A 14,853-nucleotide genomic window follows, 5' to 3' on the forward strand; every position below is an offset into this window, starting at 1 on the left:
ACTGCAGTAGTGCTGACATCGGTCCTCTGTCTTCATTCTTTTAAACTTCTCAGCAGCTTTTGATCCAACTGATGATTTCCTCATTCTTGAGTCACTTTTGGTACTTCATTTTCTGAGTATTCTGAAAAACTTGGGGAATAAACATAAAAGAGGTTTTTTTTCCTGTTACTGCTTTCAGCTGTGTTCTAACCACCCCTCTCTCCAGTGGGTTGCATCTTCGTGAACAACATATTGATCCAATTTCATAAGTTTTCAGGCCACTTTCAATTATATGATCACATTTCAGTTTCTAAGACACAGTCTATTCTTTTTTTTTTTTTTTTTTTTTTTTGGTACACAGGCCTCTCACTGTTGTGGCCTCTCCATTGTGGAGCACAGGCTCCGGACATGCAGGCTCGGCAGCCATGGCTCACGGGCCCAGCCACTCCGTGGCATGTGGGATCTTCCCGGACCAGAGCACGAGCCCATGTCCCCTGCATCAGCAGGCGGACTGTCAACCACTGCACCACCAGGGAAGCCCCAGTCTATTAATTTTTAAACTTCAATAAAATAGCTGGTTCAAAACCTTTTCTTCCCGTCCACCCCTCTCCCCCAGTATAGGCTAGATCTGTTACTCTAGCACTTTGGATTGGACACCTGGTGCTGATATGATCTCATGCTCACATATTTTACCTCTCTTTCTTCCCAGTTCCACACCTGCTGGTGTGTGTGAGGGCTAGGGAAAGACAGACAGTTCCTTACCTCAGAGGAACCTGTATTCCTCTATCCCTCCTTTCTTCTCTGTCTTCTCCATTGCAATAAATGACCACCGTAGACATTATCTTAGACACTGCTCTTTCCCCTTATAACTGCAAGTCAGTTCATTAGCAAGTCCTGTCAGCTTCCCATACAACACATGCTGTATACATTGATTTATCATCTCCATTACTACAACTCTAGTCTGGGCCACGTGGGTCAAGCCTCTTGGATGGACTGCTTTCGTCTCTCCTTCCTGCCTCCTCACAAGTCATTCTCCATGTAGTGAACAGTGATCTTTGAAAACATAAATCAGAATCTACTATACGACTCCCTTAAAATTCTCCAGTCGTGCTCAGTGACAATCAGAATAAAATCCAAACTGCTTATCTTGGATGGCTTCCTTCATAATCTTGTCCTTACCAGCTTCTGCCTCATATCATACCATTCTTTTGTTTGTTCTCTACACGACAGCAAACTGACCTCTAAACTGTTCTTCCAAGCTGGTTTCTGCCTCAGCTATCTTTACACTTGCTTTTCCCACTGCCCTGAAACTACTTTCTTAAGGTCTTTGCATGGTAACTTCTTTATCAGGTCTCTGTACAAATATCAGTTCTTTAAAGTAGTTGGGTTTTTTTTTGTTTTTGTTTTTGTGGTACACAGGCCTCTCACTGTTGTGGCCTCTCCCGTTGCGGAGCACAGGCTCCGGACGCGCAGGCACAGCGGCCATGGCTCACGGGCCCAGCCGCTCTGTGGCATGTGGGATCTTCCCAGACCGGGGCACGAACCCGTGTCCCCTGCATCGGCAGGCGGACTCTCAACCACTGCACCACCAGGGAAGCCCTAAAGTAGTTTTCATTGGCCGCCACACCTTAATTAACCACCCATGTCAATGCCCACCCCATCCCGGGCACCTTACCATAGTGCCATACATTATATTATGAGTCTTGTCTATAACTCCCCACTCAAATAGAAGCTTCATGAGGGTAGGGTATCTTATCCATATTTTCGCCAGCATATTATTAGAGTCTGACACATAACAGACAACCGTTAAATATTTGTTGATGGAATAAGTATATAATGAATAACTGTCATAGAATATGAGGAGCAAGTTACAGGTAGTATAAAGTAAAAATACAGTTAACCAGAAGTCTCAGGCAATGGGAAAATTGTGATAAGATGAATTCTGCTTCCTTTAAGATGGTTGTTGAAATGTTCTCAAAAGACCTTAATCTGTTTTACGAGCTTAGTAAATAGTGTATATTGACTACAGATAAATCTTTTTTTTGATGATGTGGATAATAAAAATAGCATATTAGAGTGTCTTAGTGGCACTAATGTAAATGGGAAAGAGTAAACTGATTGTCATTATTTAGAATATGTATATTTTAAAAAACTAATCCATACTATGAGTGGATTTCTTTGTGATGACTTTTCATATAAAAATACATTTATTTAGGATTTTAATCTAATTTCTAATTATATGCATTTTAATATCAATAAGACAAGATTAATAATGAGTATTTTTATACTATAAAAACAAATGTGGGACTTCCCTGGCAGTCCATTGGTTTAGACTCCGCGCTTCCACTGCAGGGGACACAGGTTCAATCCTTGGTCGGGGAGCTAAGATCCTGCATGCCGCCTGTCATGGCCAAAAATAATAAAATTTGTTTAGAATAAACAAATGTATGGAGGAGGAGGGAGGGATGAATGGGTGGAACATACAGAATTTTTAGGGCCATGAAATGGCTCTGTATGATACTAAAATGGGGGATACATGTCATTATACATTTGTACAGCTCACAGAATATACAACATTAAGAGTGAACCCTAACAGGGACTCTGGGTGATAATTTTGTGTTCATGTAGGTTCATCCATTGTAACAAATGTACACTCTAGTGGGGATGTTAATAACAGGGGAGACTATGCATGTGTGGGAGTAAGAGGTATATGAATACTCTCTGTACCTTCATGCTCAGTTTCTTTGTGAACCTAACTACCCTAAAAAATAAAGTATATATACATACATATATATATATATATATATATATAAATAAAGTACTGGCTTTAAGAATTCAAGCTGGTTCTTCAAAAAGGTAAACAAAACTGATAAACCTTCAGCCAGACTCATCAAGAAAAAAAGGAAGAGGCCCAAATCAGTAAAAATCAGAACTGAAAAAGAAGTTACAACTGACATCACAGAAACACAAAGGCTCATGATAGATTACTGTGAACAACTGTGTGCCAGTAAAATGGGCAAATTCCTAAATGTACAGTCTGCCAAGACTGAACCAGGAAGAAATAAAAATAGATGAATTACCAGTAATGAAATTGAATCAGCAATTTAAAAACTCCCAACAAACAAAAGTCCAGGACCAGATGGATTCACAAGTGAGTTGTACCAAACATTCAGAGAAGAGTTAACACCTATCCTTCTGAAACCATTCCAGAAAACTGCAGAGGAAGGAACACTTTTGAACTTACTCTTTGAGGCCAGCATCATCCTGCTACCAAAACCAGACAAAGATATCACAAAAAAAGAAAATTACAGGTCCATATCCCTGATGAACATAGTTGCAAAAATCCTCAACAAAATACTAGCAAACCAAATCCAACAATCCATTAAAAGGATCATACACCATGATCAAGTTGGATTTATCCCAGGGATGCAAGGATTTTTCAGTATCCACAAATCAATCAGTATGATACACCATGTTAACAAAATGAAGAATAAAAACCATATGATAATAGATACAGAAGAATTTTTTTTATAAAATTCGATATCTGTTTCTAACAAAAACTCCCCAGAAAGCAGGCATAGTGGTAACATACCTCAACATAATAAAGGCCATATATGACAAACCTGCAGCTAACATCATACTCAGGGTGAAAAGCTGAAAGCATTTCCTCTAAGATCAGGAGCAAGGGAAGGATGCCCACTCTCACCACTTTTTTTTTTTTGGCTGCGTTGGGTCTTCGTTGCTGTTGTGGGCTTTCTCTAGTTGCATTGAGCGGGGGCTACTCTTGCGGTGCTTGGGCTTCTCATTACAGTGGCTTCTCTTGCTGTGGAGCGTGGGCTCTGGGCACACGGGCTTCAGTAGTTGTGGTGTGCGGGCTCAGTAGTTAGGGCGCATGGGCTTAGTTGCTCTGAGGCATGTGAGATCTTCCCCGACCAGGGATCGAACCTGTGTCCCCTGCATTGGCAGGCGGATTCTTAACCACTGCACCACCAGGGAAGTCCTCTAGAAATTTACCTTGAAGATATATACTTAAGTAGTACAACTGTGTATGCACAAGGTTATTCTGCCCACTTAGTATTCATTCACATTCTGTACTTTCCCCCGATTATCACTTTAAGGAATTTTTCTAGCTACCTCCTTTTTAAAATTTAACTTTTTATTTTGAGATAATTATAGATTCACATGCAGTTTTAATAAATAATACAGGGAGATCCATGTACCCTTCACCCAGTTTGCCTCAGGGGCAACATCTTACAAAACTGTAGAACAGTATCACATCCATGGAACTGACAGTACAATCCACTGATTTCACACAGATTTACATGTACTCAGTAGTGTGTATGTTTTTAGTTCTGTGTAGTTTTACCACATGTGTAGGTCCATGTATACCCCACCATAGTCAAGACATGGACAGTTCCATCACTACAAGGATCCCTTGGGCTGCCTTTTTATAACCATACCCACCTCCTTCCCAGCCTTGCCCTGTCTCTGCCCCTGCCCTAACCCATGGCAAGCACTAATCTGTTTCCTATTACTGTCATTCTGTCATGAAATTATGAAGAATATTATGTAATGAAATCACGAAGAGTGCTGAATAAGTCAGATAGTATGTGGACTGTTTGGATTGGAGTTTTTTACTCAGCATAATTCCCCTGAGGTCTTTCCAAGTCGTTATGTGTATATTCATTCCTTTTTTATTGCTAAGAATATTCCATGGTATGGATGTACTATATCATTTTTGTTTTGTTTCTGAACCAGTCACTGAGGAACATTTGGGTTGGTTTACATTTGAGGGCTGTAAAGCTGCAACTATTGGCTGAATGTTTGTGTCCCCCTAGATTCATATGTTGAAATCAAATCTCTACTGTGATAGTATTAGAATGTGGGCTTTGGGTGGTGATTAGGTATGAGGGTGGGGGCATTATGAATGGGATTAGTGCCCTTAAAAAGAGGCCCCAGAGAGCTCCTTTACCCCTTCAGTCATGTTAGGACACAGTGAGAAGACTGCTCTCTGTGAACCAGGAAATGGACCATCACCAGACAGTGAATCTGCAGGCACCTTGACCTTGGATTTCCCAGTCTCCAGAACCGTGAGAAATAAATTTCTATTGTTTATAAGCCACCCAATTTATGATATTTCTGTTATAGCAGCCCAAAGGGACTAAGCTGCTATGAACATTTGTTTATAGGTTTTTGTGTGAACTTAAGTCTTCATTTCTCTGGGATAAATACCTTAGGAGTACTGTTGCTAGGCTGTGTGGTAGTTGCATGTTTAGGTTTTTAAGAACCTGCCAAAATATTTTTCAGAGTGACTGTACCATTTTGCATGCCCACCAGCAATATATGAATGATCCAGTTTCTCCACATCCTTGCCATCTTTAGGTGTTGTCACTATTTATTTATTTATTTTGCGGTACGCAGGCCTCTCACTGCTGTGGCCTCTCCCATTGCGGAGCACAGGCTCCGGACGCGCAGGCTTAGCGGCCATGGCTTACAGGCCCAGCCGCTCTGCGGCATGTGGGACCTTCCCAGACCGGGGCACGAACCCGTGTTCCCTGCATCGGCAGGCGGACTCTCAACCACTGCGCCACCAGGGAAGCCCACAATTTTTTATTTTAACCATTGTGATAGGTATGCAGTAATATCTCACCATGGTTTTAATTTGCATTTCCCTGATGTCAAATTATGTTCTTCATCTTTTCACGTGCTTATTTGCCATCTGTATCGTCTGGTGAAATATCTCTTCGTGTCATTAACCTGTTCTCTAATTGAATTACTCTTTTTTTAACTGTTGAGTTTTCAGAGTTCAATAGGTAATTCTAAAATTGATACACTCAAACTTGATGGGTAAAACTATACATTTTTTCATGCTCTCGCAACATAGGTTACTCTTTCAAAAAATATTAACTCTTGAGGAAAAAAATTTTATTGGAAGTTCAGCATTTCTTTTCCTGGCCTTTTCTTATATTGCATTCCAGTAAAAATAAAATGAAACTTTTAAATGAAAAGACATTCATGGCGTCATCCCAATTTTATAATATTATGTATACCTACTTTTCTGTTTGTAAGCTGGATGGTAAGTTCCTTAAAATTTCTTTTGTGCCTTGCTGCACTGATTAAATTTTTATAATGAACATGTCAGTTTTACAAACATAATAGATGTGTTTTCCCTTCTAAAAACAAACACGAAGTCAAATACATCAAATGTATTCGAAGTGGTTAATTTAATGCTAGAACTGTAAATGATTGTTACTTTTACATATTTTACGCATTTTTAGTTAAAAGTGTTATTAATGTCTTCGTTTGAAGAGTCTTAAGAAATAGAGATTTGATACTTACTACTTGAAAAAAAGAAATTTATCCTTGTACTCTAAAACTTGGTTCAAGTAGAAAAACCTTTTATGCCTTTATATAGTACCTTACATTCTTCAAGCCTATATTTTAATGAATGGTATAGTAAAAAAGGTATAAAACAAAAAGCAATTCTATATTCCTACTGATTATTAAAAGAATTTCAAAAAATTTCATAAGTTAAAATGCACCATAATCGTTGATAGGAAGGGTGAGAAGTTGTCATTTTTCTCAAGAAGCATGTATTAAGCCCTTCTTATGTGACAAGTATTACGCTAGAAACTACTAGCAGATACCATATTTCATCAAATCTAATCAGATGCCTTAGGTTTTAAGATACACTCATTTTATGTACCACCAAAAAAAAAAAAAAAAAGAAGGGGGTGGTGGGGAGGAAGGAATATGCCAACAATTAAACTATAACACATTGTCTCCTTATCCTGTAGCACTTTGGTTTATCTTAAAAAATCTTTTAGACTTTTAAAGAACTGTTTTATTATAATTCTCATAACATAAAATTCACCACTTTATAAAATAAAATTCACCAGTTTAAAGTGTACAGTTCAGTGGTGTTTAACATATTCACAGTGTTGTGTATCCCTCACCACTGTCTAATTCCAGAACATTGCCAGTAAAGAAACCCTGTTGTACCTATTAGCGTTCAGTCCCAATTCCTCCCTCCCTCTCCCTTTGGGTAACTACTAATCTACTTTCTGTCTCTTTGGATTTGTCTTTTCTGGACATTTCATAAAATGAAATCATACAATGTGTAGTGCTTTTTTTGGTCTGGCTTCTTTGGCTTAGCATAGTATTTTCACAGTTCTTCCATGTTGCAGCATTTATCAGTGCTTCATTCCCTTTTATGGCCAGATAACATTCCATTACATGGACATACCACAGTTTGTCCATTCATGAGCTGGACATTTGGGTTGTTTCCACTTTTTGGCTTTTATGAATACTGCTGCTATGAACATTCATGTACAAGTTTTTGTGTGAACTGTAGTTTTATTTCTCTTGGGTATATAACTAGGAACCAAATTGGCTGGATCATATGTTTAACCTTTTGAGGAACTGCCAAACTATTTTTTGAAGTGATGATATGTACCATTTTATAATCCCACCAGCAATTAGGGTTTGTTTCTCTATACCCACAGCAACACTTATTATTGTCTGTCTTTTAATATAGCCATCCTAGTAGGTGTGAAGTGGAATTCCATGGTTTTGATTTGCATTGCCCTAATGAATAATAATATTGAACATCTTTTCATGGGCTTATTGGCCATTTGTATATCACTTTCAGAGAAATGTCTACTCAGATCCTTTGACCATTTGAAGATTGCATTGTCTGTCTTTTTATTGTTGAGTTGTGATAGTTCTTTGTGTATATTCTGGATGGTAGACCTTTATCAGATACATGAATTGCAAATATTTTCTCCCATTCTGAGGCATGTGTTTTCACTTTCTTGCTAGTGTTCTTTGACTCACAGAGTTGTAAGTTTTGACGAAGCCCTATTTATCTAGTTTTTCTTTTGGTTGCTTGTGCTTTTGGTGTCACATCTAAGAAACTGTTGCCCAATCCAAGGTCGTACAGGTTTATACCTGTTTCCTTTTAAGAGTTTTATGGTTTTAGACCTTGCATTTAGGCCTGTGATCCATTTTGAGTAAATTTTTTGTATATGGTGTGAACTGAGGTTCCAATTTCATTCTTTTGCATGTGGATATTGAGTTGTCCCTGGACCATTTGTTGAAAAGACTATTCTTTCCCTCACTGAATGGTCCTAGAACTCTTGTTGAAATCCATTACCCTTACATGTGTGGGTTTATTTCTGGATTCTCATTTCTATTCTCTTGGTCTATGTGTCTGTGACAGTGCCACATTAATCTTGCTCCATACCACACTGTTTTAATTACTGTAGCTTTGTAGTAAGTTTTGAAATTAGGACATGTGAGTCCTACAACATTGTTCTTTTCCAAGGTTGTTTCAGGTATTTGGGGTCCTTTGCCTTTCCATATGATTTGAGAATCAACTTGTCATTTCTGAAAAAAAGGCAGTTAGAATTTTGACGGGGATTACATTAAATTTGTAGATCAATTTGGGAAACATTGCCATCTTAACAATATTGTCTTCCAATCCATAGAAATAAGGGATGTTTTTCCATTTATTTTGACCTTGAGTTTTTTTCAACACTATTTTGTAGCTATCAGTGTACAACTCTTGCATACTTCTGGTTAAATTTATTCCTAAGTATTTTATTTTATTCTTTTAGGTGCTATTGTAAATGGAAATGTTTCTTGATTTTATTTTCTGATTGTTCATTGTCTCTTTTAGACTTTAAGCATAGGTTTGTTTGTCTGGTTTTTTTTGCGGTACGTGGGCCTCTCACTGTTGTGGCCTCTCCCGTTGCGGAGCACAGGCTCCGGACGTGCAGGCTCAGAGGCCATGGCTCACGGACCCAGCCGCTCCGTGGCATGTGGAATCCTCCCGGACCGGGGCACGAACCCGTGTGCCCTGCATCTGCAGGCTGACTCTCAACCACTGCGCCACCATGGAAGCCCTAAGCATAGGTTTTAAAAATTAATTTCACTCCTCTGTATCTGTAGAAGGGAAAATAAAAGTGAATTGAGTTGTCAAGAACTTCATGTCCAGAGCCCATCTATTCTGAACCATTTCTTAATCAAAATTGTCAGTAGCTATGTCTTTCCTCACAGTATCATCCTCTGTTCCAACAGTGAACTGTTTCCTAAAATAGTATTCCACTGCTGTAGGGATTTTCCTTCAAATTATCAACAAGTATCCTGCACATTTTTAATGCAGACACTTTCCTGTTTGCCTTAGTTTCATTTTCTTCCTCAGTTAGATCAGATGCTTCTGAAAGTTAAACAGTGTCTCTTCAAAGACCATAGGAATTCCATGATAAACTGATGTTTGACATTTTAACAGAAATATCCTGCATGATTCATGAATCAGTCACATCAATTGCCTATGCTTCAAAATTTTTTATCTATTCTGAGGGGTTTCTTCTGCCTTCAGTTACATGCCTGGCACGTGAATGAGCAGTTCTTTTGCATATGTCACGAAGCTTCATCAACTTCCCTGGTTTTTCTCTTTATTACAGATTTCTTTTTTTCACAAGCACTTTTATGCTGTTTTACAAGAAATTATGAATTGCTCTGATTCCTGTAATGAGTAATTTGTTTTACTGATATGAAACTTATATCCTGCTGTCTGTTTGTTTTCATGCTTTTCTATGAACAAACTCTTAATTTTAAGGGCAAATTATACTACAATGATTTTGAAGGCATTTTAAGCGACATATAAACACAAGTAACTCAAAGTGATATCAGTACGAATACCTGTGACCAAGTTCATGTACGTTCATGCAAAAACAACTATCACAGCTCCCTCTTGGCTAGCTACAACCACAACACACATTGGTTCTAATATTCTGAAATTCTATTGCATAAAATGATGACCACCCATTTTCTTGACTGTTGCTCTCAAAAAAGGTAACGTCGTCCTTGCACAACAGTTTAATGTAACATTTTCTCTATATTTATGGGTATGTGTTAGTGGCTGAGTAATCTCTTTAGGCATTGCTTAAAATTAGGATATGTATTTACTTCCTCTTCATTTCTTCATTGACCCCTTACCTCCCTACTCCAGACTTCTCTTCCTTATTATAATGTTGATGATCTCACCATTCACTTATCACTTCTCATAATCTACTGAATCATTCATGGCTTCTCCCACCTACATTTTGCCTTCACCAACTCCTACCAGTTTAACTTTCTGAAGATCTCTACACGTGTTCCATTCTTTGTGTCCCTTCTACATGGTTCAGGTAGCTGCCATAGCCTTCTTACTGGTTTCACTATATCCATTTTATTTCCCTCAAAGTCATGTTTCACAGGGTCCTCACGTATTTAAAATACAAACTAAGCATGTAATTCCCTTATGTAAAAGTCTTCAGTGGCTGACTTCCGTCTAAGAGTACGATTAAGAATGTAGTCTCTGAATTTGAAGACTTGATTTCAAGTCACAACACAGATGTATTGTTATGATTACAACAGGATCCTTTCCAGGCTCCTTAATATCAGCTCTCAAGTCTTCTGTGGCCTTTGTCTGTTCTTCTAGTCTCATTTCTTGCTTGTAGCTCCCTGTACCTTGGGTGCTGATTCTTCCCTCTCTGCCTTTGTTCATGCTGTTCCTCGGCAGAGCCTCGTCTGATTTTTGCCTCCTTGGGCATGAACGTCCACCAGGGTTCAGTTTAATGGTCACTTTTTCCTGAAACTTCCCTAATTACCCCCCAACCCATACCTTCTGATTTGGTTTGGACATTTGTCCTTTGAGCTTCCATAATACCCTTTACTTATTATTCTTATACTTACTGCATTTGATTATAATTTTCTGTTTGTGTTTATTTCTATCATATACTAAGTTCCCTATGGGCAGGAAGTGGGTTTGATCACTTCAGGATAGAGGACACATAGAGAATACCCAGTAAATTGGGCTGAATGAATGACTTCTCATTTAATAATGTTTGTATTATTACCATCTGAAGACTTGTATAGTCCGGACTCCATATCAAGACATTTAAAACAAAACTGATCTTTCTTGGTATAAAACAAAAGTCCATTTTCTGCTTCTGATGACTAACTTATTTCTGCTAGGAACTACCACTCTACCAGCCGTCTGGGCTAGAAAGTTTCATTGACCCTGACAAGTTCTTTCCTCCCCATATCAGTAAATTGCTTTTAAAATATCACTATTAACTCACATTTTAACATGCTTGTTACTTTTAATCGACTGTAGTAATTTTACATGCATTTAGGTCTATGCATATATATATACATACATTAGCTGCTGTTGACATTGCAACAATATTGAAGAACATTTTGGAATAATCACCTGTCATCCTCTACCTTAATACAGTTTTGCTTATTTCCTTTTATAAGCGTAGTTGCATAGCTGCAGTCACAATGAACATAACCGTTTTGGATCCTTATGCACCTTTTTAAAATTTTTTATTTTTAAATGAAGCTTCTTTTTGGGTTCCTTGAGGGTGCCACACTACCCTGAAGGCTCCATAGCATCAGTCTTTTCAGAGGTCAGTGGTAGGTCTTTGAAGGCTGGCATCTGTAGATCCCCCCATGCTTTCGTTGCTATGCCACTCAGCTCTGCTGTATGGTTTGTTTCCTTAAGGCATAGCTGAGGACTTCATGTACCTTGCCTTCTTTCCCCACTCCAACTTTTTGTTTTGGGTAATTTCAAACCTAGAGAAGAAGTGAAAGAAAAGGAGAATGACACCTATATATGCTTTACCTAGACTTGCCAGTCGTTAACATGTCACCACACTGCTTTATCTTGCCCGTGTGGGTACATGCTCCCTCCGTTTACTCGTGTATCTGTGTTTTCTGTTTTGCTCAACTATCTGAAAGTAAATTGAAGACACCATGACACTTTAAATACATCAGCATGTATCACCTAGGGATAAGGATGTTTTCTTACAAAGCCACACCATTATGACCTCAGGACATTTAACCTTAGTACAATATTACCTGATAAATATTGAATGTTATGATTTCTCCACTTTTCCAGTAATATCCTAGCTTTTTTTTTTTTAGGTCCAGTCCAATAAAGGATCCCACAATGCATTTAGTTTTCAATCTCTTTGGTGTCCTTTCATCTAGCAGAGCACCCCCCAACTTTTCTTTTTCTCTCACTTAACATTTATATATTTTAGGCACCCAAGCCAGTTGTTTTGTTAAATGCCTGACAATTTAGATTTCTCTGATTGTTCATTGCTATCATATTCAGGTTAAACATATTTGGCGAGAATACAACATGAATAATGGATCTTTTTCAGTATGTCTCATCAGGAGGTCACTGTCCTTTTTGGACACTGAGAGACCCTTATGAAAAAGATGGCCCCTATGTCCTTTTGACATCCTGGTAGTCTGTCACAGCTTCCTTGCTCTGTGTAAAACAAGATGATCTGAGTTACTTTGGTATATTTCATGCCCATACCCAGGATCAGCTATTTCTCCAAGAAGTCCTGTTTCCTTACACTAGAAAATGATGTTAGAGAACATAATCTGGGCCATAGGGGTGCCTGTTGTGACTGAATTGGTCATTGTTTCTAACCCTCTTCACTAGACAGGAATTTTTTTTAAAGAAAAATGTACCTTAAATTTATCTTATTTTGTAATTCACACATAAGAGTCCAGGTTTCCATGTACTTGATTTTATATTTTTATATCTTATGATGAAAATATTGGCTCCTAATTTATAGGAACATAATGACTTATTTGCTTTTTTCTATTATATGTTTTAATTTCAAGCTAATAGTATCTATATTACTAAAATAGGGTAAGTTAAAATAGCTTAAGATTTGTTTTTAATTATTTTATCTTGAGAATATATCCCAAAGTACTATGCTTAAACTTCACTTCAACTCTGTTCACTTCTACTTTTGTAAGTAACCATTTTTATTTTTAAATTATCTTTCTGTTGATCTTTAAAACATATGCAAATTCAAATAACTTCATATTCCTTTTTAAGATAAAAGGTAACATACTATGCACTATTTTGCACTTTTCTTTTTCCACTAAATAGTACTTTCTGGAAATCATGACACAGCAGTACATAGAGATCTTTCTCGTTCTCTTCTACAGCTGCATATTACTCCACTGTGTAACTATGTTAGACATTTAGATTTAGTCTTTTGCAATTACTGTGTTATAATCTTTATATTTTAGAAATATGTGTAGCCTAAGTATATACTCTCAAAGAACTGAAAACAGGATTCAAACATACTTGTGTGCCAGTGTTTACATCAGCATTATTTCCAGTAGTCAAAAGGTGGAAACAACCCAAATGTCCATACAGGTGAATGGAGAAACAAAATGTAGTATATACATACAATGGAATATTACTCAGCCATAGAAAAGGGATGAAGTTCTGATACATACAACACGGATGAACCTTAAAAAACATTACGCTAAGTGAAATAAGCCAGACACAAAAGGGCAAATGCTGTATGATTCCACTTATAAGAATAAATCTAGGATGGGCAAATTCACAGACAGAAAGTAGATTAGAGGTTTCCAGAGACTGAGGGAAAGGGGAGAATGCAGTTACTTTTTAAAGAGGGTAGGGATTTTTTGTTTGGGCTGATGAAAATTTTTGGAAATAGCTGTTGGTGATGGTTGCACAATACCATGAATGTAATTAATGCCATTGAATTGTACACTTAAAATGACGGAAATGGTAAATTGTACGTGACATATATATTTACAATAAAGAAAATAGTTATATATATACATACATATGTATATGTAATTAGTAGTAAATCTCTTTAAAACATTACAGGTCAGTAATGAATTAGAAATTTGGAAGAGACTATCCAAAGCAGTTGAGTTCCTGGAGCATTTAGCAGGAACTCTAGAGCTCATTTTGGCCTGAAATAGGTCTCTAAACTTAGACATTAAAAGGGTTCTTGAAACATCTATATCTTTTGATCCTGACATAAGATGATAAAACATTAGAAACCTGAATGTGACAATTACTCTTCCATATCTTTTCCTAACCCGTTGTATTTTCCTGTATTTTTTAGTCAGCAAAACTATGAAGTTAACGTTGTCATCTTTTGGTACCTGTTCTCATTTTACAAAGGAAAGAATAGGCTCAGAGAAGATGCCTTTCCCCAGGGCACATAGCTGTAAAGAACACAGGAGTTCTTGCGTGTCCCAGTGCAGTTCTTACTGAATTATCATTAATTACATAATTATTTAACGAGTGTCTACTGTGTGCTAGCACTGGGAATATAATAATGAACACAACAAATTCCATGTCCTTTCTCAGAGTCTATAGTTTAAAAAAGGAGGGAGCCCCACAGTTACCGTACAGTATGACAAAGTGAGTTAAAGTATTAATACGACAACTATGAGAACAGTGCAGAGGGACTGTTTGAAACAATGTGTAATATTCAGAAACATCTGATATCTGGTTCAGTTTATAGTTCTATAACCACGTGAGAAGAACCTAAGCTTTCCATCTTCTTTGGAAAACTGCTAGTTTTCCAAGACCTTATTAGCCTTTCACAGCCTCAGACCAGCCACTTATCGCTGGTACTTGCACACTGTGGGTTGAAACTTAGCTCTGGAAAGAACTTGTTTTCCCCGGCTGCGGAAACAGATCTGCCATTCCTCCTTCATGGGCCTACTGAAGTCCAGCACTGTGTAACAATACTCCTGATGCAGAGTAGGTGCTGAATAAACGTTTATTCAGTAAGTGAATAAAAACTTCCCAGATCAAGCCCTCCAACTGAATTGAAGCAATTCTGCTTCTGATGTATTACGTTACCTACATATGGATTTCCTGGTATTCCTGTGGCCTGGGCACTGGTATTGTTACTTTAATTTTTTGTTATTCTTTACTAATTGAATATGATCATATTCTCCAAAACAAGGTAAACTTTCTTGTTCCAAAACATCTCAAACTTCCATATCTAGAACTTTTAC

At 37.6% G+C, this 14,853-nt stretch overlaps 1 protein-coding gene across 7 annotated transcripts in view; it reads left to right on the plus strand.

Annotated features, from left to right (window-relative positions):
• Positions 1-14,853, plus strand: part of RUNDC3B (RUN domain containing 3B) — a 154,642-nt gene that overhangs the window by 137,113 nt on the left and 2,676 nt on the right. The gene's annotated exons all lie outside the window — the stretch shown is intronic.

The sequence above is a fragment of the Phocoena phocoena genome, chromosome 9 (genome assembly GCF_963924675.1).
Source record: "Phocoena phocoena chromosome 9, mPhoPho1.1, whole genome shotgun sequence".
NCBI lineage: Eukaryota > Metazoa > Chordata > Mammalia > Artiodactyla > Phocoenidae > Phocoena > Phocoena phocoena.